The sequence below is a fragment of the Lithobates pipiens genome, unplaced genomic scaffold, assembly GCF_037356315.1.
Source record: "Lithobates pipiens isolate NorthernLeopardFrog02 unplaced genomic scaffold, aLitPip1_a1.2 Scaffold_16, whole genome shotgun sequence".
Classification (NCBI taxonomy): Eukaryota; Metazoa; Chordata; class Amphibia; order Anura; family Ranidae; genus Lithobates; species Lithobates pipiens.
Genome location: NW_027507748.1, coordinates 528,037,355 through 528,063,798, shown reverse-complemented (window position 1 = coordinate 528,063,798; position 26,444 = coordinate 528,037,355).

The following is a 26,444-nucleotide window of genomic DNA, read 5'->3' as shown; positions in this document are numbered from 1 at the left end:
TTCATTCCCTCTTTCGACATAACTACCTCCCCCTACTGAACACTATCAGGGAAGATCTGAGGAAATGGAAGAGCCTCTCGCACTCCTGGCTGGGGAGGGTTAACATCATCAAAATGAACATATTGCCCAGAGTCTTATTCCTATTCCAAATGATCCCCATGGGGGGTGCCCATGGGGTTTTTTACAATGCTGCAGACCATGATCTCCCGCTATGTTTGGAGGAACAGTCACCCCAGAGTGTGTAGGGACGTCTTACACCGTTCCAAAGACGCTGGGGGCCTGGCCCTGCCAAATTTTAGAGCATATTATCATGCTGCCATACTCTCCAGTATAGCAGATTGAAAGTACGCCGCTAACACCAAGCTGTGGGTTGCCTTGGAACACTTTTTATATGGTGCAGACCTTACAGTTGCACCATGGATCCATCGCACGCACAGACATCTTAGCAGTGAAACCTCCTCGCTCACATCCTCCACCTTAGCTATAAGGGACAACTTACATAAGAAGTTCTCCTGGTCTTACAACTCCCCTCTAATGCCATTTCTTCATCATCGATACTTTTTGCCAGGACTACTAGACCCAGGCTTTCGGGCCTGGTCCCCTGACAGACCCCTGCTGCTGCACCAAGTCCTCCGGAACACTGTCAATAAGCCCTTATCGGATATACTCGGTACCAAACCTATTACATTCCTGGACAGGTGGAGGTACGCTCAGCTACAGTGCTTCCTGTGGGCCTTGCCTCGACCACTAAGAGGTCCTGAGACTCTAACTGAAATTGAAGATGTGTTTTACCCCAAGGATCCTCCTTTGCACTGCATATAGCTGTTCTATAAAGCCCTTATTAGACTCCTCCACAACTCACTCCCACCCTATCTGGCTAGATGGGAAGAGGATCTAAATGCAAGCCTCACAGATCTACAAAAAAGGAAGGTATTACAACTAACCCACATCTCATCTATTGCCTCACAAATGGCTGAAGTTAATTATAAATTGCTCACCAGGTGGCACTACACTCCAGCGAAACTGCACCGGATGTTCCCCGAAAACTCCCCGCTATGTTGGAGGAACTGTGGGTCCAAGGCCACTCATGCACACATCTGGTGGTCATGCCCACTCATCAGACCGTTTTGGTCCAATGTCATCCAAATCATTCAGCGGATTACGGGCATTAACATCCCCAATGATCCTTGGACCATTCTCTTCCATGCTACCACAGATCCTGTTGGCCTGTACAAACGCTCCATAATCCCCACCTGCTGAACACAGCCAAGGCACCTAATACCTGCCCTATGGGGCCAACCCAAAATCCCGTCTCTGAAATGTTGGATGCATAAAATTGCGGCAGTTCATTTCATGGAGGACATTACTCACACCAATAAGACTACTTCACAAAAGAACCTTCTTCACATGGTCTTGCTGGAGGGAATTCACCACCACTTCATTATACAAGGAACTCTTAACACAATTTCACTGAAGCGGAACACACCCTCGTAAAAACCTCTGGGACAGCTGCATTCCTCAGAGGAGTCCCCCCTTCATCTCTTCAGGAGGCGGTGCCATACCCCACCCCCGAGCTTGATACTTGCACAGCGAAGAATCCTTTATACTGGTTCTATACATGTTACCACGCAGGCCACCTTCCCCCCCCCACCCTCCCCCCTCCCTCCTTGACTCCCCTTTCCTTCTTTTTTCCCTCTTTACACTCTATCACCTTTTATTGTTCTTCTAACAACACCTCTCAGCTTCTGTGATAGACAACATGATACCCGAACTAGTGCTGTGCACTTTACTCATACCCTCCAATTTGTTTGTTTCAATGGCACTTACGTTATTTCTTTACTGTATAGAGTGCCAATATACTCTGTTAGTAATTGGTAACCCTGTTACTTGGCTCAGGAGATTGGGTGTTGTGAGTAGACTTTATTGTAAATGTTTGTTGTTTGTCTCTAATAAACATTTATTAAACAAAAAAAAAACTCAGAGACTCCAGCCACGGTGTATGGTGGATGCCTACTTGATGTTTACTCATTAGGGGCACCCAAAAGGGCCAATTTTGATGATTCTCACCAGGCACCTCGGCCCGTTTGCAACAGGTTGACATTTCTTTTCAATTCTGCAGGAGGATGGCTGTGTAGGGCTGCAACGTATTCCGTCTGTTGGAGCGTGTCAATGATTGCGTAGCTGAGCTGTCGTGGAAAGTTGTAGATCTTCCAGGACCCCCTGCATGTCTTCCAGGCTTGTACATGCATACTATCTCCCATTATAGGAGAAATAGAGTGGACAGGGCAAACCAATGTGGTATTTCACCTGATGGTGGAGGAGAACCTGTAGCTGCATGTTCTTTGCCCTGCGCTTTCAGATAGTGAGCAGGGCTAAGTCTGTAAAAGGCTGCTGGCCCTAGCCTTGAAAAGATGGGAGGAAATTCTCATGTGCAACAGAGGAGTTGTTCTTTCATGTGAAAATAGTGTAACTGGCCATTATATTGTGTGATGGGACATCGGGCTCATAACACATCAGAGCCCAATGAACATGGTCCATTTTCAGGCTTTCGAGCATGATAGAGAGCAGCAACTGCTCAAAGAGTGCAGTAACAGTAGTTGGCAAGTCCACAACTGTATCGGAGATTCTTCTGATGTGAAGATTGGAGTGCCTGGAGTGATTTTCTGCATCTTCTAAGGAAGTTAGGAGGGTTTTATTCTGCTCCCGGAGTGCCTTCAGGTCCCAATCATGGTCCCTAAAATCCAGCTTCAGGTCATCCACCCAAGTCTCCAGATCTGATATGTACCGTCCCTGTTCTCTAATTTCTCTGTTATCTGACCTGAGGTATATTTCAGTGCCTTCCTGAAAACGGCCTTGATCTGTCAGAACCCACTAGGGTTAGATTCTGCTTCCTAGCCCTCTCCGTTGTGGTGGCTGCCTGGAGGCTGGATACGCTCCGGTGTAGTGGCAGCTGACTGTTAAATCATCTTCTTGGAAGAGGCCCAGGCTAAGGCCTCCCAGATTGTCTTCAGGATGAGGTAAAAATGGAGCGCTAGGTATTCAACTAGTGAGGTAATAATTAAAAGAGTTCCAACAGTCAGGGATATCTCTTAAGGAGCAAAAGTCCATATACTACTGAAGCCAGACCTTTAAATGATTCTGGCCAGTGTCAGTGCCAGAAACCAGCTATATAGAGTAGAAGACGACTCTGTATGCAAGTGAGAGAGGGAGAGAGCGGCGCCACTCTGAGTGTAGTATTTAGGTTAAAATCATCAAGTTTAATGAATTACGCATGCTCTGAATGTGAGCTCTACCACGCCCTTATCCATCACGGCTGACATGCTTGTTGCGCTGGTCACATTCAGCCTTGGAGACTACCGCAGCGGCTGGGACTGACGATCACCTATGTCAAGCTGAATGGAAGGGAATCCTATGCATTGATTACAATACACACATGCCTGTATACTTCTACTCTAATGTAAGTTGAATGTAATTCATTAAACTTGATGATTTTAACTTAAATACTATACTCCCTCTCCCAGATTGTCTTCAGTTTCTGCTTGTTCCAGGTGCTGGTGGGAACCATCATGGGCAGAACCTCGGTGTATAACCAGGCTGTGCAACCATGAGTAGGCTGTGAACTGTAATTGGCGCTAGGTGAGCTTATAAGGCCCCAAAATTCTCCTGCCAGGAGCAGGGCAATTGTCCTTAACGCGTATAGGGGTGGAGCATTCTGATGACATTATCACACTGTTACTACTGTTGAGGTCTCTATGTGGTAATTGGCTCCTCTGTTTGTATCTGCTGGATGTGGTTTTACCGGAGGGAGTTTTTGTGATTATGCACTGCTATTATATGCAGTATCTATCGTGTTTATAATCCCTAAGTGCATTTAAAAAAAATGCAGTGAGCACTATGAAGCTCTCTTATTTATGTAGCTTTTTACATTGTGATATAAGCTGAGTTGGCCATTCTTATATGGGTGACTCAGGGAGAAGGCCAGAACGTAATTAACCCCTATGGGGGGACAAGCTGCATTGACCTCATATCAGCTTAGGGGTCATAGCACTAAGGTGACCAGATTGGAGTGTCACTGAGTGAAGAGCATTCCACTACACGGTGTGATATTTGGAGAGAAGCGCATCAGCTGTATTCACTTGGAATGGGACTTGAGCACTTGTGAACAGTTTCATAAGACACAGGTGCTCTGTTTGTCAGCTTTTTATCTGTCTGTTGATGGATGAAAAACTGGCAGCAGTGCATTCCTATGGGCAAACGGATGCAAACGAACATCTTCTGTTTATAGCAGCTTTTTGTCTGCTTCACTCAAAAGGGGAAGTTCTGCTTATTTTCCTCCTCCTCCTCTTTAACATTTGCCACTTTTTGCGAGGGGGGGGAGCAGGTACTTGGTTTTGACAGGTACCTGCTCCCACTTCCAGTCGGATCACCTCAGCAATCAAAGCAAAAGTGCGTATCCACTTCCTTCCACCACAGCCTTTGGGACAGTTCACAGGTCCCAGAAGACTGTGGTACCATTCACAAGTGCAGAGCGGCTCGCACATGTGCAGTTAAGGTGCCGGCTCCGGGACCCTAAGCTGACTAAAGAATTGGCACAGATGAGGACAGTGCTGGATCCTTGGACAGGATAAGTGTCCTTATATTAAAAGTCAGCAACTGACTTTTAATTTTGGGGGGTACATTTTGTTTAAACGGAACAAGTCTATATTTTTGTGCCTTCTAAACTATGGAAGCGGGCGAAGAACAGATAAAAAACGGATGTAAACAGAACTAAATGGAAGATGGATGTTAACTATTGTAAACTGAATCAGTTTTTCTTAGCAAAAAACGTGACAGAACGGATGACACCTATGTGAAAGGAGCCTTACTCTGTTACCATTACTTGTTTGATTTTACCACATTGGAATTATAATATTGGATTTTAGCACATTGTTTTACAGATTTTTTTCCCACAATGTGTTTAGTGTTTACCAGCTTTCTCCCTATAATTATTATACAGTGCCTTGCAAAAGTATTCACCCCCTTGGATTTTTTCCCTTTTTTGTAACATTAAAGCCTTTAGTTCAATGTTTTTTATATCTGAATTATATGTGATGGATCAGAACACAATTGTCTAAGTTGGTGAAGTAAAATTTGAAAGATATATACATAAAACTATTTTTCAGTAATAAAAAAATTATAATTGGCATGTGCGTATGTATTCACCCCTTTGTTATGAAGCCCATAAAAAGCTCTGGTGTGCAACCAGTTACCTTCAGAAGTCACATAATTAAATGATGTCCACCTGTGTGCAATGTAAGTGTCACATGATCTGTCATTACGTATACACACCTTTTTTAAATGGCTGCAACACCTAAGCAAGAGGCACCACTAACCAAACACTGCAATGAAGACCAATGGAACTCACCAAACAAGTAAGGGACAATGTTGTTGAGAAGTACAAGTCAGGGGGTTAGATTATAAAATGGTAAATGTAAGAAAACAAGAGAAAGTGCATGGAAATAAAATAACGAGCTGGCTGCACACCCCTAAATATTCTAAAAAGAATGAAAGGACGGGTTCCCCTTGGGGTTTTCACGCAGCGACAAGAAGCAGAAATAAATTTGTAAAAATATATTTATTTTATTAGTTAAAAGGCTTAATCGCCGTCATAAATTTAAAATACGGACTCTGGTATATGTTATTACAGCATATCGATGGGTAAAAGATATATGCAACATTTGGTACAGAGATAGTTACAGGAACAATTTACAAATACATCAATATTTCAAAAGCTACAAATAGCATCCATGCTACCCCAATGCATTTCGACCTTCAGGGAGTCAGGGTCTTCTTCAGGGGGGGGGGACAAAACCCAAGCAGAAGGGGTGATTATATTGTATATTCTATAAATAGTCAAAATAAAAAAGACTTTCAATAGAAAAGTTTTTGCCTAAAAATTTGCTAATTATTATACCTTATTTCAGTAATATTTACCGGTTCCACCAAACCGTTACTGTTCAACCAGAGACTTTTATTAAAATCTGAAAAAGAAATTAGTGCCTTCTCTCAAAGGGTCATCCTGGTACCGCTGCCCTGCTGTTCTAACCCACTTCATCCACCCACCAAACTGGGGGAAAGAAGGGGGGGGAGAGGAAAATGACTTCACGGGGGCATCGATCGCTGACTTGCAAGAATTGACAGTATCTGGAGTTTATCCAGGGGAACCAGAGGAACAGAAGAGGAGGTTCTTGGCACACCTTAGGACCCATCTTATGTTTGGTTACGAGACTGATCTCGAACAAGGTAGAAACTCAAATTTCTTTATTAATACGTAAATTTACACGTTTATTGAAAAAAAATCACGCCTTTCTTAAAAGGTTATACCTCAGGAAAAACGAGCTAAGGCATCAAGATGAGGGATTAAAAAGAAAAATGAAACAATATTAGTGAATGCAAAGAAATATATTCTTTGGTTGAATCTTAACATGGAGCCATCATGTGGGCACTAATTTCTTTTTCAGATTTTAATAAAAGTCTCTGGTTGAACAGTAACGGTTTAGTGGAACCAGTAAATATTACTGAAATAAGGTATAATAATTAGCTAATTTTTAGGCAAAAACTTTTCTATTGAAAGTCTTTTTTCTTTTGACTATTTGCAGAATATACGATATAATCACCCCTTCTGCTTGGGTTTTGTCCCCCCCCCCCCTGAAGAAGACCCTGACTCCCTGAAGGTCGAAATGCATTGGGGTAGCATGGGTGCTATTTGTAGCTTTTGAAATATTGATGTATTTGCAAATTGTTCCTGTAACTATCTCTGTACCAAATGTTGCATATATCTTTTACCCATCGATATGCTGTAATAACATATACCAGAGTCCGTATTTTAAATTTATGACGGCGATTAAGCCTTTGAACTAATAAAATAAATATATTTTTACAAATTTATTTCTGCTTCTTGTCGCTGCCTGAAAACCCCAAGGGGAACCTATCCTTTCATTCTTTTTAGATTATAAAATGGTATCCAAATCTTTGATGATCCCTAGGAGCACCATCAAATCTATCATAACCAAATGCAAAGAATGTGGCACAACAGCAAACCTGCCAAGAGACGGCCACACACCAAAACTCACAGACCGGGCAAGGAGGGCATTAATCAGAGAGGCAGCACAGAAACCTAAGGTAACCCTGGAGGAGCTGCAGAATTCCACAGCAGAGACTGGAGTATCTGTACATAGGACAACAATAAGCTGTACGCTCCATAGAGTTGGGCTTTATGTCAGAGAGGCCAGAAGAAAGCCATTACTTTCAACAAAATACAAAATAGCACGATGCTCTGGTCTGATGAGACAAAAATTAAACTTTTTGGCCATCAAAGAAAACGCTATGTCTGGCGCAAACTTGAGTGGTTTAAGTAGTCAAAGCCCAGATCTCAATCCAATAGAAAATCTGTGGTCAAACTTAAAGATTGCTGTTCACAAGTGCAAACCATCCAACTTGAAGGAGCTGAAGCAGTTTTGCAAGGAGGAATGGGCAAATATCCCAATGGTAAGATGTGGCAAGCTCATAGAGACAGCCAGAGCATGATAGCCGCAAAAGGTGGCTCTACAAAGTATTGACTTTAGGGGGGTGAATAGTTATGCACGTTGACTTTTTCTGTTATTTTGTCCTATTTGTTGTTTGCTTCACATTTAAAAAAAAATAAAAAATCTTCAAAATTGTTGTGTGTTGCATGTTCTGTAAATTAAATTATATAAATCCTCAAATAATCCATGTTAATTCCAGGTTGTGAGGCAACAAAACACGAAAAATGCCAAGGGGGGTGAATACTATTGCAAGGCACTGTATCTGATTGTGAAAATAGTTTTTTATTAAAAGTATGTTTTCCAAATTTTAAGCATGTCAATTTTTTTATTACATTTTTTTTTACTTTCCCATATCACATCTCAATAGAACTTTTTAAACACAAAATTTCAAAGCCTTGTATTTTAACCACAGAGATTTCTAAACAGAGGGAACACAATTCTATGAAAAGGTTTAAAATGTAAAACTCAGGACTGTATGAGTGGAGTGTGGTCTCCTTGTAGAAATAAATCTTTTTTGAGGTTTTTGGGACTTCTGGTTACATAATTTCATTGCAAGCTGGCTGTGATTTAGATGTACACAGTATATATCGGGGATTGTATGTGTAGTATATTTAAATTTAAACATTCATGTAAAAGCTGTCTTTGTCTGCTGTTGCCTTACACTACTGTGGCAAATCAGAATAGTTTGAATGCCGATCTGTGTTCTACTAATATTTTCAGAGCCTGAAACAAGGGATCAGTGTTGTCTATTACTTTCATGGTCTCTGGTCTGCTTATTTTTGGTACTTGAACTAGCCAATTTGCATTTTCTCTATACTGTATATGTAGCTATATATTTATATTATGAACAAATACACCAGTAAAAGGTATGTATTATGCTGTCAGCATATGGATAGACCTTTCATGCAATGCAGTAAAAGATTATTTTTGTGTTCTCCTATTATAGAACAATATCTCCCATCGTTATTCAACAGAGTTCTTATTCTGAAAGTGGTTATAAAGTCAAAAAGTTCCCTGCATTCAGGTAAAAAAGTCCCACTATCTACCTACCCTGTCCCTAAACACTTACCTGGCTCCTCTCACAGCTCCAGCAGTGCATCTCTCACTTCCCGGTCTCACAGGAGACACTGAGAGCAGCGGTAACCATAGGCTCCTGCTGCTGTCAGTCAAACTCCTGTAACAGGGGAGTGGCTTATCGGTTCTCTGTGTATTTATGGATGCACACAGCCCAACTCAGAAGCTCATGCGCACGGGTGCCCCCTTAGCACCCAGCTTGCTAAGGAGGCACCCAGAGGAGGAATTAAGGGATAGCACAGGTGAGAGAGTACCAAAAAGCAGGGAAGGGGCTGCTCTGTAGAACATGATTTTTTAAACACAAATTAGCCCATACCAACCAAACAGAATTAACACAGCTGAACTTAGACTACATTTCAAGAGCTTGTTCAGGCACTTCCTGTTATAAGGTGAAAACGTTCTGTTCCTGTCTCCCAGTTGTGAACCTGCATTGTCACCCTTTTACACAGGCTTCTCATGGAGACTAAAAGTGACAATTTTAGCACACTTGATGCATACAGTGCCTTGCGAAAGTATTCGGCCCCCTTGAACTTTTCAACCTTTTGCCACATTTCAGGCTTCAAACATAAAGATATAAAATTTTAATTTTTTGTGAAGAATCACCAACAAGTGGGACACAATTGTGAAGTGGAACGAAATCTATTGGATAATTGAAACTTTTTTAGCAAATAAAAAACTGAAAAGTGGTGCGTGCAAAATTATTCGGCCCCTTTACTTTCAGTGCAGCAAACTCACTCCAGAAGTTCAGCGAGGATCTCTGAATGATCCAATGTTGTCCTAAATGACTGATGGTGATAAATAGAATCCACCTGTGTGTAATCAAGTCTCTGTATAAATGCACCTGCTCTGTGATAGTCTCAGGATTCTGTTGAAAGCGCAGAGAGCATCATGAAGACCAAGGAACACACCAGGCAGGTCCGTAATACTGTTGTGGAGAAGTTTAAAGCCGGATTTGGATACAAAAAGATTTCCCAAGCTTTAAACATCCCAAGGAGCACTGTGCAAGCGATCATTTTGAAATGGAAAGAGTGTCAGACCACTGCAAATCTACCAAGACCTGGCTGTCCCTCTAAACCTTCAGCTCAGACAAAGAGAAGACTGATCAGAGATGCAGCCAAGAGGCCCATGATCACTCTGGATGAACTGCAGAGAACTACAGCTGAGGTGGGAGAGTCTGTCCATAGGACAACAATCAGTCGTACACTGCACAAATCTGGCCTTTATGGAAGAGTGGCAAGAAGAAAGCCATTTCTCAAAGAAATCCATAAAAAGTCTCGTCTAAAGTTTGCCACAAGCCACCTGGGAGACACACCAAACATGTGGAAGAAGGTGCTCTGGTCAGATGAAACCAAAATCAAACATTTTGCCCACAATGCAAAACGATATGTTTGGCGTAAAAGCAACACAGCTCATCACCCTCAACACACCATCCCCACTGTCAAACATGGTAGTGGCAGCATCATGGTTTGGGCCTGCTTTTCTTCAGCACGGACAGGGAAGATGGTTAAAATTGAGGGGAAGATGGATGCAGCCAAATACAAGACCATTCTGGATGAAAACCTGTTGGAGTCTGCAAAAGACCTGAAACTGGGACGGAGATTTATCTTCCAACAAGACAATGATCCCAAACATACAGCAAAATCTACAAAGGAATGGTTCACAAATAAACGTATTCAGATGTTAGAATGGCCAAGTCAAAGTCCAGACCTGAATCCAATCGAGAATCTGTGGAAAGAGCTGAAAACTGCTGTTCACAAACGCTCTCCATCCAACCTCACTGAGCTCGAGCTGTTTTGCAAGGAAGAATGGGCAAGAATTTCAGTCTCTCGATGTGCAAAACTGATAGAGACATACCCCAAGTGACTTGCAGCTGTAATCGCAGCAAAAGGTGGCTCTACAAAGTATTAACGCAAGGGGGCCGAATAATTTTGCACACCCCACTTTTCATTTTTTTATTAGTTAAAAAAGTTTCAAAAATCCAATAGATTTCGTTCCACTTCACAATTGTATCCCACTTGTTGCTGATTCTTCACAAAAAATAAAAATGTTATATCTTTATGTTTGAAGCCTGAAATGTGGCAAAAGGTTGAAAAGTTCAAGGGGGCCGAATACTTTCGCAAGGCACTGTACATGGTCCACTATTGTCACTCTCAGGAAATCTGTCCTAAGTAATAATGCAGAAGATAAAAGTAGCAAAGAATGAAAAAGGAGAAAACAAGTATTGAATTAAAAAAATGTCTATAGCTTGTGATACATGGTGCTTTAGCTAACTTAATGTAATTAAGTACTTAACCACTTGAACTCTGGAAGATTTACCCCCCCCCTTCATGACCAGACCAGTTATAGCAATACGGCACCTCGTTACTTTAGTGACAATTGCGTGGTCATGTGACACTACTCAAATAAAATGTATGTCCCCCCCCCCCCCCACAAATAGAGCTTTCTTTTGATGGTATTTGATCACTGAAAATTTTGAAAAAAAAATGTTCTGCTAAAAACATATCTAATAAAAAGAATGCAAAAATCTAGTGCCTTCATAAATTTAGGCCAATATGTATTCTGCAACATGTTTTTGGTAAGAAAAATCCCAATAAGTGTCACACCTGTCTATATAAGGTCCCACATTTAACAGCGCATGTCAGAGCACAAACCAAGCCATGAAATCGCAAGGAATTGTCTGTAGGCCTCCGTGGGAGGATTGTATCAAGGGGAGGGGTACAAAAAAATTTCTGCAGCATTGAAGGTCCCAATGAGCACATTGGCCTCCATCATCTGTAAATGGAAGAAGTTTAGAACCACCAGGACACTTCCTAGAGCGCTCCGCCCGGCCAAACTGAGCGATCGGGGGAGAAGGGCCTTAGTCAGGGAGCTGAGCTCGAACCCGATGGTCACTCTGGCACAACTTCTCTGTGGAGAGAGGAGAACCTTCTAGAAGAAAAACCATTTCTGCAGCATTCCACCAATCAGGCCTGTATGGTAGAGTGGCCAGATGGAAGCCACTCCTCAGTAAAAGACACATGGCAGCCCGCCTGGAGTTTGCCAAAAGAAACCTGAAGGACTCTCAGACCATGAGAAACAAAATTCCCTGGTCTGAACAAATTTTTAACTCTTTTTTTTTTCCTTAATAGATTTTTATTCAGGTTTTCATTATACAATGAATAAACAGGATAGAATGTACAGCATTAGGTAACGTACAATAGTAGGACTGAAAGTACATCAAGTCAACAAAGGCGGCATTTGCTAAGATAGCTCTAGAAATGGTAAAGTGTATGTAGACATCTGAGGATGTGGTTGTACGCCTTGCTATTATAGAAAAATAAAAAAAGAACAAGAACAGGCTTCGAACTAAATAAAAGACAATAAAATAATAACTTTTCCCACCTATAGAAGGACGTTAGGAAGGTGAGATAAGCGTCGTCCGCTATGTAGATTAGAAAAGCATAGATACCGGTGGACACACACAGTGGAGAAATCAACACCTCAATGTGATAAAGTAAAATCAAGGGTCCAGCTGGTAAACTAGTCATGAGGAAGACTGGGTCAGTACCGTCTGCTAAACTCTTCAACTACGTCGGAGAGAGAGGATGTTCCACCCGAGCACCCCCTGAGGGATCTATGCTGTGCTCGAGCAAAGCCATCCCCTCCTGCACCTATGGTTGCGTTAGGGCTTGTTTCAAAGATTAAGGGTAAAATAGTGGGATCAACTTAGGGGAGTTGACCCAGTCTTTCCATTGTTGCCAGTTAGAAAGAAGTCGGGTTTTGGGACCTCGTCTGAGTGCGAGTACTGTTTCATGTATGTAATGTGTGTGGGTAGTGCGAATTACTTCTGTTAGGGTAGGTGGATCAATGTCCTTCCACTTCCGTGCTATATTCAAGCGTGCTGCTAGGAGTATGTGGATTATGATGTTTCTGGTCGGGTTAGGAAATTGTTCAATAGTCAAGGACAGGAGGGCGAGGTAGGGAGATTCTGTGACTGATTGTTTGGTAACATCGGCGATCAGCTTGAATACTGAGTGCCAGTAACCCTTGAGTTTGGGACAGTTCCAAAAGATGTGCAATAGGTTCCCATGATGGCCACATTTCCGCCAACATGTACCGTCGTTAGTCAAGTCAAATTTGGAGACTATGTCGGGGGTCAAATACCAACGGTATGTCAGTTTATACATTAGTTCCCATAAGGAAGCGCAACATGTAGCTTTATAAGTGGATTGGTAGGCTTGTTCCCATTGCTCCAATGTGAATTGCCGGTCGAAAGCTGTTTCCCAGCGTAGATTTGCTGCTGATCGTGTAAATGTGGATTTGTGGTGGAGTAATTTGTAGAATAGAGAGATACCTTTCTGGCGACCCAGAGTAGATTGGAAGAAGAGCCAAGCGACGTGGGGAAGGGTACATTTCCATGTGGTAAGGGAAGCGAGACAGTGTTTGGTGCGTAAATATAGGAAGATATCAGAGTTTGGTAGCATGTATTCTTTTTGGAGTGTCGGAAACGATTTTACGGTCTCGTTAACAAATAGGTCTGACAGTGAGGTTATGCCCATTGATTTCCAACGATCGAATGATGTTGATTGCATCAGTATATGCAGGGTTTCTATAGGTATAGGGACTGACACCCCCTTAGTTTGGGCGGATAGCGATTGGAGGAATCGCGACCACGTTTTAATAGTTGCCACTATGGTCGGGGATAGTTTACTGGGGATTTTAGCTCCCATGATTGTTGCGAATAGCCAGGAGGATAGATTCCCCCTGGGATTAGGGATGCTTCCATTTTCCCCCATAAGGTGAAATTAGGAGAGATTGGGGACCAAGCTTTGGTTTGTGTGAGAATGGAAGCCATATAGTAGTCTTGGAAGTCTATATATCCTGTACCACCAGCCATTCGATGTTTAATGAGTTGGGCGTGCTTGCATCTAGGTTTTTTACCTTGCCAAATAAATTTGGATAAAATTGACTGGAGAGATTTGAAGTAGCTAAGGGGAAGTGGGATGGGTAGGGTTCGGAATAGGTATAGTATTTGGGGAAGGTGCAACATTTTAAACGCCGCTAAACGTCCCGTCCAAGAAAATTCGAAGGACGCTAGCCTGGTGAGGTCGCTTTGTAACTTTGTGCGTATCGGTATATAATTGGCTGCAAACAGGGATTTCGTGGTTTTAGTTAATTGGATACCCAGATAGGTTATGCTATTCTCCGCCCATGAAAAGGGGAAGCGTTCTTTAAGTCGAACGCTCGTGGACTCGTCTAAACCTAAGTCTAATATAAATGATTTGGATTCGTTTACTTTGTAGAATGAGACAGAACTGAACCAGGCGAGCGTCTTCTGGATTGCTGGGAGGGAACGTTCAGGATCAGTGATCATAAGGATCACATCGTCCGCAAATAGACTAATTTTGTGATCTACACTAGCGAAGGATATACCAGTGATGTCGGGATTTGATCTGATTTTTTCAGCCAGGGGTTCCATTACTAAATTAAAAATTATCGGCGAGAGGGGACACCCCTGCCTTGTGCCGTTCGAAATTTGAAAGGGTGAGGACATAGCGTCCGCTGAGAACACACGGGCTGAGGGAGAAGAGTATGATAGCATCATGTATGGGGCCAATGATCCCAAATTTGTTAAGTATTTCCGACAGGTAACCCCAGTGGACCCTGTCAAATGCCTTTTCGGCGTCGAGGGATAGGAAAATCGAGGGGAGCTTAGTCGATTCGGCATGATGGATGATATTTAGCAGTCGTCTTGTGGCATCTGAGGTTTGGCGTCCTTTGGTAAATCCCGATTGGTCCAGGGAAATTAGAGAGGGCATAATGTCTTCCAATCTGTTGGCTATCAACTTTGCGTAAATTTTTAAGTCAAGGTTCAGTAGCGAGATGGGACGGAAGTTTTTAGGAGAAGTAGGGTCTTTACCTGGTTTGGGAAGAGTCACTACCATGGCAGTAAGCATCTCTGTCGGGAATGAGGCGGTTGAGGTTGCTAGATTGAATGTTTGGGACAAAGTGGGGGCTAGGATGTCCTTTAATTGTTTGTAATATTCCCCAGTGAAGCCGTCCGGGCCTGGGGATTTGGAGGAAGGAAGCTTATTTATTACTGAGATAATCTCGGCGATCGTAAAGGGTGAATTTAAATCTGAGAGCTGTTCCTGAGATATAGACGGGAGGGATAGGTCTTTTAGGAAAGTTTGGATTAATTCAGGGGAAGGTTGGGTGGTCTTTGGGTCCTCTTTAAGGTTGTAAAGATCTCGATAGTATGAGCTAAAGGCGTTAGCTATGGATTGCGGTTTAAGGAGCTTTTCGTTGGTGTGTGGGTGATAGAGGAACGGGATTTTTGTTTTGTTCCTGTGACCTTTAATTTTAAGTGACATCATTTTACCTGCTTTGTTACCTATGGAGTATGATGAGGCCTTGAGTAATTTGTAGAACTTTTCATGTCTCTCTAGAAGAAGTGACCGCAACTCGTTGCGTAGGGTAAAAATCTTGGCTTGAAGGGACTGGGAGGGGTTAGATTTATTTAGAGCTTCAGTGGCGGCGATGTCGGTCATGAGTTCGTCCAGTCTCTGGGACCTTTGTTTTTTGGCCCTAGCACCCATTTGGAGGAACACACCTCTCATGACTGCCTTGTGGGCATTCCACACCACCGTCGGGTCGGACACCGAGGATTGATTAAATTGAAAGTATTCTTCCAAGTGTCGTTTGATGGGGATGGAAAATTGAGGATTGGTGAGAAGATAATTGTTCACTCTCCATATAAAGGAGTCTGGATGATGTGTATCATCAGAGATGTTGATGCTGATGGGGGCGTGATCCGACCAGGTGGCGGTGTGGATGCTGGAACCTAGAGTGTTCTGTAGTATTCGTTTATCTGCTAGAAACAAGTCAATACGTGAGTAGGTGTTGTGACGCGGCGAGAGGAACGTAAAGTCCCTCTCACTCGCATGACAACACCTCCATACATCATATAAATCGTTAGATACAATAAAAGGAGAGGCAAATCTTTTAGACCCTGCTGTGGAGTCCATAGTAAAGTTTGGTACTATATTAAAGTCACCGCTAATTAACAAGAGTCCCTTTTGGACTTTTCGCACTTTCTTCAATGTTTTCCTAAGGAAGTGCATTTGACCTTGGTTAGGGGCATATACGGTAACAAGGGTGTAAAGAACCTGGTTGATGGTACAGATCAAAATAAGATATCGACCTTCCGGGTCTGCAATAAAGTCCTGCAAGGTGAACAGTACAGTGTTCTTTACGGCTATCAGAACTCCGCGCTTCTTCTGAGGGGAAGAGGCGTGGAAGATATGAGGGAACAGTCTGTGTTGACAATTAGGAGTGGCGTCTGCGGCAAAATGGGTTTCCTGAACACATAGATCATCACAGTTATGCGCCAATGCAGATCTCCAAAGGGAGTTGCGTTTAGCAGGGTGGTTGAGCCCATTCGCGTTTAGGGAAAGGATAGTGATTCCCATGGTGTGTTGGGAGAAAATAAGAAAATAGAGTGAGAACTTACAGTGGTTGAAATTTCCTACTCAGAGTTCAGGATACCAGCTGGAACAGGTGGACCGTATGCGGACCTAAATCGGAAGTCCAGGTGAGATGAGAAAGAAAAAAAAAACGGTGATCCAGATATGATGTGAAGATCCGTGAAGCTTTTTGGAAGATACATTTCCGTAGGTTGAGGCTGTGTGTGTCTGACACTTTTCGGATATTTGGTACAGCAGCAGCTATGAGCTGTAGGTAATAAAGCAGAAAATAAAAGAAAAAAGAGCAACAAAGTATAACAACGTATAGGAGAAAAACAACAAAACAAAAAGCACAAGTAAGTCAGTACTAAACCACTCTTGTGAGCAACTGACTAAGTTGTGGGGAAAGTTCAACAGTCAGGTGTGTAAACGCAACTCCAGACCGGACGTGTATGTTTGTTAGGCATTAAAGTACGGGCCGAACGTTCATCTATGGGTGTTCTTGGGTGTCTCCCGGGAGGGACCAAAGGAAAACGGATTGTGCTGACCGTCAGGACCCAGGGGACGTTGTGGGGGATCAGGTAGAATTCCCCATGCGTGGAGAAGCTTCAAGCCCCCTTCCAAGGTGGAGATGGTGTGCGGAATGCCATTATGGGTGGCCAAGATGGTCGCAGGGTGGCGCCATTTGTAGTTAATCTTGTGGTTGTTCAGTGCTTTAGTGAGGGTTCTTAATTGCCTCCGCATTTGCAGCGTATACTTTGACAGGTCTGCGTACAGTTGGATGTTGGAGTATGGTGCAGGTAGTGGAGAGTGCTCCCTAGCCTTCTGTAGAATTTGTTCTTTCGCCTGAAAGAAGTGAACCCGTAGTAGCACATCTCGGGGTATATCTGCCTCAAGGTGGCGTGGTTTTGGTAATCTGTGTATTCGATCAATAGTGAGCTCAATAGGGGTGAGTTCGGGAATCATAGTGGAGAACATAGTGGTCACAAAGTTATGTAGCTCTGTGGGCTGAATGGACTCTGGAATACCGCGTATTTTGACATTATTTCTTCGGGAGCGGTCCTCGAGGTCCGCGAGCTTAGCTTTGATCCAAAGAGTTTCATCCCTTTGTTCAGAGTATGCGTCTACTAAATCATTGACCGTGTCAGTACATTCACCCATTTTGTTCTCCATGAACTGCACTCTATTGTCCATATGTTTCAGTTCCAATGAGAATCTATTGATCAGGGATGACATGTTGGACATAAGTGACGATTGCAAGGACAAGAGCATATCCTTCATCGTTGTATCGAGCACAGGCTGTCCCGTAGTTGGGAACTGTGCTATGGATGATTGCAAGTCAGATATAACAGATTCGTTATGGAGGCCTGTACTCACTGCGTCTGAGGCCTGGTTGTTAGGATCCATCCGCATCCTCGACTTTACCGGGCTCCGGGAGGCCGGGGTTGAAGGAGATGAATCAGGCGAATATGCTGTCTGTGGATCCGCTTGAATGTCACGAGGATGGGCGTCAGGGAGATCCGTGTAGCTCAGGGAGGTCCGCGCTGTGCCGGCGGCGCCATCTTGGGCCTTGCGGCGGGGCTGGAAGGAGAAGGTTTCCAATCTTTTCGGACCTCTTTCCTGGATCCGTTTGCGGGACATCGTGGTGGCGGTGTATCGAGAGGATCGTGCAGGGCACTTTCGGCTGATACCGGCGGAACGAGCTCCCGTTCGTCGCTCTTTGTCCGGTCTGGATAGCGGAGCTCTCTGCTCAGGCGTCCATCACTGTGCGCGCGCAAGCCACGCCCCCAAATTTTTAACTCTTTGACCTGAATGGCAAGCATAATGTTTGGAGGAAACCAGGCACCACTGATCACCTGGTTGATACCATCCCTTCCATGAAGCATGGTGGTGGAAGCATCATGCTATGGGGGTGTTTTTCAGTGGCAGGAACTGGGAGACTACTAAGAATCGTGGGAAAAATTAATTCAGCAATGTACAGAGATATCCTTTATTAAAACCTATTGCAGAGTGCTCTGGACCTCAGACTAGGGCAAAGGTTCATCTTCCAACAGGACAATGACCCTAAGCACACAGCCAAGATAACAAAGTAATGGCTACGGGACAACTCTATGAATGTTTTTGAGTGGCCCAGCCAGACCCCAGACTAGAACCCAGTTGAATATCTCTGGAGAGCTCTAAAAATGGCTGTGCACCGGCTTGTTACCTTTCAGTCTCAATCCAAAATGGATTAAATTCATTATTTTCCACAAAATTCTACAAACGATACCCCATAATGACAACATGAAAAAAGTTTGTTTGAAATCTTTGTTTATTAAAAATAAAAATATAAATGACATGTACATAAGTATTCACAGCCTTCACTCAATACTTTGTCTTGCAAAGATGAATGAAAGAAACTGTCCAAAAATACCATATTTTTTGGACCATAAGACGCACTTTTATCCCCCAGAAATATAGGGGAAAATGTCTCTGCGTCTTATGATGGGTATATACGTCTGGAACTGCCCCCTGTCACCGCTGGCAACAACCCCCACCATCACCGCCGGCACTGCCCTACCGCCGGAAGAGACAGGAGAGCAGGGGACAGACATCCAAACCCCCTGTGGGCACCAGGCGATCTCCCGGCTGGGCAGCCGGACACTGCTCCTGACAGGATGGGATAACATCAGGTAAGTCTGCATTATAGGCAATGGTCTCTCTGCGTTTATGGGCAATGGTCACTCTGCGTTTATGGCAATGGTCAGGCTGCGTTTATGGCAATGGTCACTCTGCGTTTATGGCAATGGTCAGGCTGCGTTTATGGCAATGGTCAGGCTGCGTTTATGGCAATGGTCAGGCTGCGTTTATGGCAATGGTCAGGCTGCATTTCATGGGCACTGCAAAATATTTTAGTACACCATTTGGTTCAGAATATTTTATTTTTCTTGTTTTCCTCCTCTAAAACCTGCGTCTTATGGTTAGGTGCATCTTATGAAGAAAAAAATACGGTAAGTGTGCCAGGCTTGTAGCATCACACTTAAAAATACTTTAGGCTGTAATTGGTGCCAAAGGTGCTTCAACAAAGTATTGAGCAAAGGCTGTGAATACTTATGTAGGTACTGTACAATTCGCACAGATTTCAAACAAACTTCTTTCATGTTGTCATTATGGGGTTTGTAGAATTTTGAAGAAAATAATAAATTTAATCCAATTTGGAATAAGGCTGTAACATAACAAAATGTGGAAAAAGTGAAGTGCTATGAATACTTTCCAAATGAACTGTAGGCATATCTCAGTTGTCTGTGTATTATCGACGATCAGCCAATGCCGGAGGACATCGACTGCCCGGCATCCACAGATCGGCTTCTGTTGTGAATATTCACAGCAGAAGTGGCCTGACGGAGGCGCATGCGCCTCCCTGCGGGCGGAAGTGCAGAATCACGTGTATATATGTGATTTTGCACAGGAGAGCCTCCCTGTAGCAGTAATACTGCTATGGGGCAGACGGCAAGTGGTGGGTAAGAACGACACCCATTGTGTAATTAAATCCAATTCCTATATGTTAACCAATTCCAATAAAAATAATCAAGAATATTCCACTTAAATTTGGTCTCCTATCCAGGAAAAACATACTTTCATAAGGCCAGCAATATATTTTTCTTCTTAAACATGTCTTTTTAATCTTGTGAAGGGAGGATTGCAATGGTGCAACGAGAATTTCTGAAGTGAAGGTCTGCTCTAAGAATTTAAACTGATGCCGTGTACACACGGTCAGACTTTCCAGCAGAAAAAGTCAGACGGAATCTTTTCATCGTATATTCCGATTGTGTGTATGCCTCATCGGACTTTTTTTTCGAAAATTCCGACGGACCCAGAAATAGAAGACGTTTTAAATCTTTCCGATGGAATCAATTCCTATCAGGAAATCCGTTTCTCTGTATGCTGTTCCAACAGACCAAAAATGGCGCATGGGCAGCTATTGGCTACTAGCTATTGAACTTTTTCTAGTCCCGTCTTATGTGTTGTATGTCACTACATTCTAGATGATCAGACTTTGGTTTGATCGTGTGTAGACAAGACTGTTTCAGTGGAACTCCGTCGGAAAAACTGTCAGAGTTTATTCTGATGGAAAAACCAGTCGTGTATGCGGCATTAGTGATAAGAACTTTTTTTTTTTTTTTTAACAGTTGTGTTTATTAAATGTGTTTATCAGCATGAACAAGTAAAGGTACACATAAACCAAAGCAAGCAATCAATAAACAACAAAATAAACATAAGAACTATTTATTGATTACTTCTGCATGTGTACTAATAACTAAAGGAGGACATAAAGGAACATCTTTGTTCCAATGCAATGGCATTGGATTCAGTAACTGCCAGTTAGTATTATTTTATTTTTTCTACTTGTTTCCTAGGTACTGTATATTGCCATGTGATGTGCATCTCCAATAAATAATTGTGTGTAACTGCTGTGTTATTTTTCCTTTTTAAAAACTGCTTAATCTGCCAGATGTCCAAAGCTGAGGGGAGGAGTATAATTCTGCCACAATTAGAGCACCATAATTCAATTATCTCTCATCCATTGTGTCTCCAGTCTGCTGCTGTTGTAAGGGAGTCCGCCTAGATGGATGTTTTTCTTCTGCAGCTATTTAGTTCATTAGCACAATCCCATTCAGTTTTAGATATGAGCTGATATACTGTAAAAATTCCATTGGAATGTGTCCACTTTAGTGCCAGCTACTTTAAATTAGTTTTTATTTTAATTATAATGGTACGTGAGCCTAAGGGTCAGCAGACCGTGATCCCTGACCCCCTGTTTGAACTGATGGAAGCATATGCTTCGCCTTATGGCACAGCCAGGAAGCATTAAGCCAGAAACTCTCTGGTTGTTTCTGGGTATGTATTCTAGTGTAAAACCGGTAATAAACTGCTGCCACTTAATCTAACTATCTAATTCAAAGGATGTGAGAGCTTTAAGCAGTCTTTGTGATACTTAAGCAGTATATGGCTAAAAATGAACAGTATCAAGATGTCCATTATAGGAAGTGTTAATGTGAACCATAGGACCATGCACACTGCAGGATCACCATATTACCAAAGCTTGGGGGAAAAAAAACATCTACTATGCCAGTAGGTTGTGATCCCTATATGGATCCCAGGCATTTTTTTCTGGCTGGAGCATACCATTATCTGTAACTTAAAATGATCGCCCTAAAGCTGAACTCTAGGCAGATATATAAGCTACACATTAATGCAACTCTGTTATGATTAACACAGCATTAATGCATTTTGTATATGCAATCAGTGTGAGTACTTAAAAGGTATCATCCTTTTTTTTGAAAATGATGTTTATTTCGTTTTATACAATACATGTTATAACAAGCCACACATTGTGGGCAACAACTGGCAAGAAAGTTACCGGTACACTACAAAAAAAAACAATACAACATAAAAGTTATCACATAAACATATATCTTTGCCCAGACAGGTACACAAACATTCCTACCTCCAGCCGGAGGCAGTCTACCATAACACAAGGATACAGTTCCGTGACTCCCCATATCCTCCGTGGAATGGTTATGCCCCCTAACCCCCCCCCCCCCCATAGTGGCATGGTTCAATTACGGAGAGTTGCCCATCCCCAAATATGCAGTGTGCAAGTTCTTCTACCGCTCACTAACTTTCTAGCCCTTCAAGACCACCTTTCCATGTTACTATGCCTACAAAGGATCCTGGGTTATGTTCTAATGTGATTAATCTGATACCGTGTCCATGGAAGCCATCCACCCCCCAAACCTTCTCAAATTTGTTCAGAGACCCTCAGGCTCCATTCACACAGGAGCAACACAAGTTCCAGCGTGACTTTTGGAGGCAACTTGGACACGACTTGAGTATGAATAACAGCGCGACTTGGAGTGACTTCAACACGACTTGGGGTGACTTACAACGCCACTTTAAGTCGCCCCAGGCCAGGAGACTTTGGCCGTGGCCAATCAGAGAATAATCAGCTCTTGAGGAGGAACTCCACGCCAAATTTTAAATAAAAAAACGGCATGGGTTCCCCCTCCTGGAGCATACCAGGCCCTTAAGTCTGGTATGGATTGTAAGGGGAACCCCCTACGCCGAAAAAACAGCGTGGGGATCCCCCCAAAATTCATACCAGACCCTTATCCGAGCACGCAGCCTGGCCGGTCAGGAAAGGGGATGGGGACGAGCGAGCACCCCCCCTCCTGAACCATACCGGGCCGCATGCCCTAAACATGGGGAGGTGGGTGCTTTGGGGAAGGTGGGCGCCCTGTGGCCCCCCACCCCAAAGCACCTTGTCCCCATGTTGATGAGGACAAGGGCTTCTTCCTGACAACCCTGGCCATTGGTTGTCAAGGTCTGTGGGCGGGGGGCTTATCGGAATCCGGGAGCCCCCTTTAATAATCCCGGCCCCCCACCCTATGTGAATGAGTAAGGGGTACATCGTACCCCTACCCAGTCACCTGGGGGAAAAAGTGTCAATAAAAAAAAACAACACAGGTTTTTAAAGTAATTTGTTCATCAGCTCCGGGGGTCTTCTTCCAACGTTGGGTGTCTTCTTCCGACCTCTCCTCTCCGCTCTGTTCGGCCTCTTCTCTCGGGTGTCTGGCCACTTCTCCCGTTCTCCGGCATCGCCTCCCGTTCTCTGGCATCTTCTCCCGGGCTCCTCCGCTATCTTCTTGCAGCTCTTTTCCTAGTGGTGAAGCCCGGTCTCCTCCATCCTTCTTCCCTCTTCTCTCTTCTTTCTTCTTCCAATGTTGACGCTCTCTTCCGCTGTAATGGCTCATGTGACGTGTGCGGCGCCTTATATAGGTATGGGGCGTGGTCATCAGGTGATGTCACACGATGACCCCGCCACTTATGATGTCAAGTCCTGGGGCATGCTGGGACGGTGACGTCATAAGGGACGGGGTCACCATGTGACATTACCCGGTGACCACGCCCCATACCTATATAAGTCGCCATGCACGTTGCACACCGCATTTCAGCGGGAGAGAGCGTTGTGTGAACATCGGAAGAAGAAAGAAGAGAGAAGAGGGAAGAAGGATGGCGGAAACTGGGCTCCTCCTCTAGTAAAAGAGCTGCAAGAAGATAGCGGAGGAGCCCGGAAGAAGACGCCGGAGAGCGGGAGAAGAAGCCGGACACTGGGAGAAGAGGCCGAACAGAGTGGAGAAGTCGGAAGAAGACCCCCGGAGCTGATTAATAAATGACTTTAAAACCTGTGTTGTGTTTTTTTTTATTGATTTTATTGATTTTTTGTTTTTCCCCAGGTGAATGGGTAGGGGTACGATGTACCCCTTACTCATTCACATAGGGTGGGGGGCTGGGATCTGGGGCCCCCTTATGAAAGGGGGCTCCCAGATTCCGATAAGCCCCCCGCTTGCAGACCCCGACAACCAACGGCAGGGTTGAAGAGGCCCTTGTCCTCATCAACATGGGGGCAAGGTGACTTGGGTGGGGGGACGCAGGGCGCCCCCCTTCCCCAAAGCACCCACTCCACCATGTTTGGGCACACAGCCTGGTACGGTTCAGGAGGGGGGGGGCGGGCGCTCACTCGTCCCCAGCCCCTTTCCTGACCGGCCAGGCTGCATGCTCGGATAAGGGTCCTAAGGGCCTGGTATGCTCCCGGAGGGGGAACCCATGCCGGGTTTTTTATTAAAATTTGCCGTGGAGTTCCCCCTCGAGAGCTGATTATTCTGTGAGAGAGGCGACATTGTCGCTTCAATATAGATGGAGATCCGACTTGGAGGTGACTTCCATTGAAATCAATGGGTACAAGTCGCCTAGAAGTCAGATTGAAGTAGTACAGGAACCTTTTCTGAAGTCAGAGTAACTTCAGTAGTGTGCATTAAGACGGCTCTCATTCACTTACATTGATTTTTACATGTAGGGGCGACTTGAAGTTGGATCCAAAGTTGCCCCTGTGTGAATGGAGTCTCAAGGTATCAACCTTTGACAATTACCTCAGGCTACAACACAAGGAGTCATTTGTGCAACAATGTTAATATGCTAACAAGGAACATGCTAATAGGCGGAGAGTGCAGAGTGACAGAAATTAGCTTTTCAGTGTGCTTTTGGTCCTTTCACTGTCCAGTCACAGACTGGGGAATGGACAAGACCTGTAAGTGTTACTTAAAGTGGTAGTAAACTCAGAATTGTTCAAATCTGCTGACAGACAGTATTTTTTATAACTGTAGAGACCCTAGAGGTCTCTTCTGTTATACATGTCCCCCCTGCCTGTCAGCGGGTAATGTGATCTGAGTCACACATGTGCAGCTCAGACCACATTTACGGCCCAATCTGTGTGCTGTAGCGATGTCTCCCATGCGCATAAGTCACATCGGCCTGGCCAATCAAGCTTCCGGAGATGTGAAAGCTGGAACAAAGACCAGGTGAAAATGGAAGGACCAGGGAGGGCCCTGACAGTGCTTCGCTGGAGTGCTCTGTTTGTAGGTAAGTTTGTCATAACGTACTAGTATGTGGTGCATACTAGTAAATTATGGCTTAAACCTGCAGGGGGGCACATTATTTTATATTGTCAAAAAGACTTTACTAACGCTTTAATTGCAGCTGGTTAACCACTAGAGACCCGCGATATAGCCGAATGACGGCTACAGCGCGGACCTCCTTTGCCGGGACAACGTCTATTGACGTCGTCCCGTGCACGAGCGGCCTGCGCGCCCCCTGAGGGGCGCGTGCGGCGCGCTCTGTGATCGGCGAGTCTGAGACTCGCCTGATCACCGATCCGAGCAAGGGGTCGATCCTGACCCCTTATCACGTGATCAGCTGTCAGCCAATGACAGCTGATCATGTGATACAACGGAGCCGGTAATCGGCTATTATTCCTCCTCGCGCTGACAGCGCGAGGAGAAAAAAAAAGAGCCGATCACCGGTGGCCGTGATCGGGACATCAGTCCCGATCACGGCCAGCCCTGCCAGTGCCCACCTGCCCCCTGCCAGTGCCACCTCAATAAAATATAAGTGCCCCCGTCAGTGCCACCCAGCAGTGCCCACAGTGCCACCCAGCAGTGCCCACAGTGCCACCCAGCAGTGCCCACAATCTGCCTCAACAAAGGTGCTGCACCCCAGTGCCACATATCCATGCCTATCAGTGTCATCTACCAGTGCCCATCAGTGCCGCCCATCAGTGCCCATCAGTCCCATCTATCAGTGGTACTTATCAGTGCCCCTTAGTGCCACCCATCCGTGCCCATCTTTGCCCATCAGTGCCGCCTTATCTGTGCCTATTAGTGCCACCTTAACTATGCCTATCAGTGCCCACCAGTGCAGCCTATCAGTGCCCACCAATGCAGCCTATCAGTGCCCACCAATGCAGCCTATCAGTGCCCACCAGTGCAGCCTATCAGTGCCGCCTCATCAGCGCACTTCAATGAAGGAGAAAAATGACCTGTTTGCAAAATTTTATAACAAACTATTAAACATGATTTTTTTTTTTTTTGCATCTTTTTTTGTTTGTTTAGCAAAAAATAAAACTCCCAGCTGTAATTAAATACCACCAAAAGAAAGCTCTATTTGTGGGAAAAAAATGATAAAAATGTCATTTGGGTACAGTGTTGTATGCCCGCGCAATTGTCATTCAAAGTGCATCAGCGCTGAAAGCTGAAAATTGGTCTGGGCATGAGGGGGGTTTAAGTGCCCAGTAAGCAAGTGGTTAAAAACGGATTTCCTGTCAGACAGGGCTGTGCTGTGTGGAAGAACTGTGTAAATCTCGGAACTAGATGGGCAGAGATTGGATGAGCTGGTTCCTTTGGCAAGTGAAACAGCTCCCATATATTTGTGTATTAAACTGTTTGCCTAAAGTTCAACTTTAACGGTGTTTATTTTTCGTTTATCCAGTTTTCTTTCAAAAGGCTTCTGGCCTTTGTGAATCAATTTATAGCCGAAATGAAACTGATCCCACATGGCCCCATGGCAGTCCCCATGCTCACATCCTCTGGAACTCCCTGTGTTTTGGACTCAAAACAGCATGGCCCTCAGTAACACCATGTTACATTGGGTTCAAAACACACGATTTGGACAGAAAGCAGCATGGCTTTGCTGAGGGCAGAGCATATCAGATTAATCTGATTACATTTTTTTGACTATATAACTAATGTTTTGGACCAGGGTGGTGCTGTGGCCTATATTGATTTCAGCAAAGCATTTGATACAGTTCCATATAATGATCTAATAAAAGGTCGTACAAGCTAGGACTTAAAATGACCATAGTTAGATTGAAATTCAGCAAGGATCGACTTCTCATGAACAGGCTTGTTGTAAAATTTTGCTTTGCATGCAGCACTGACCAGTGTATTCTGACAGCAGGGGAATCCCACTGTCAGAATACAGTGAC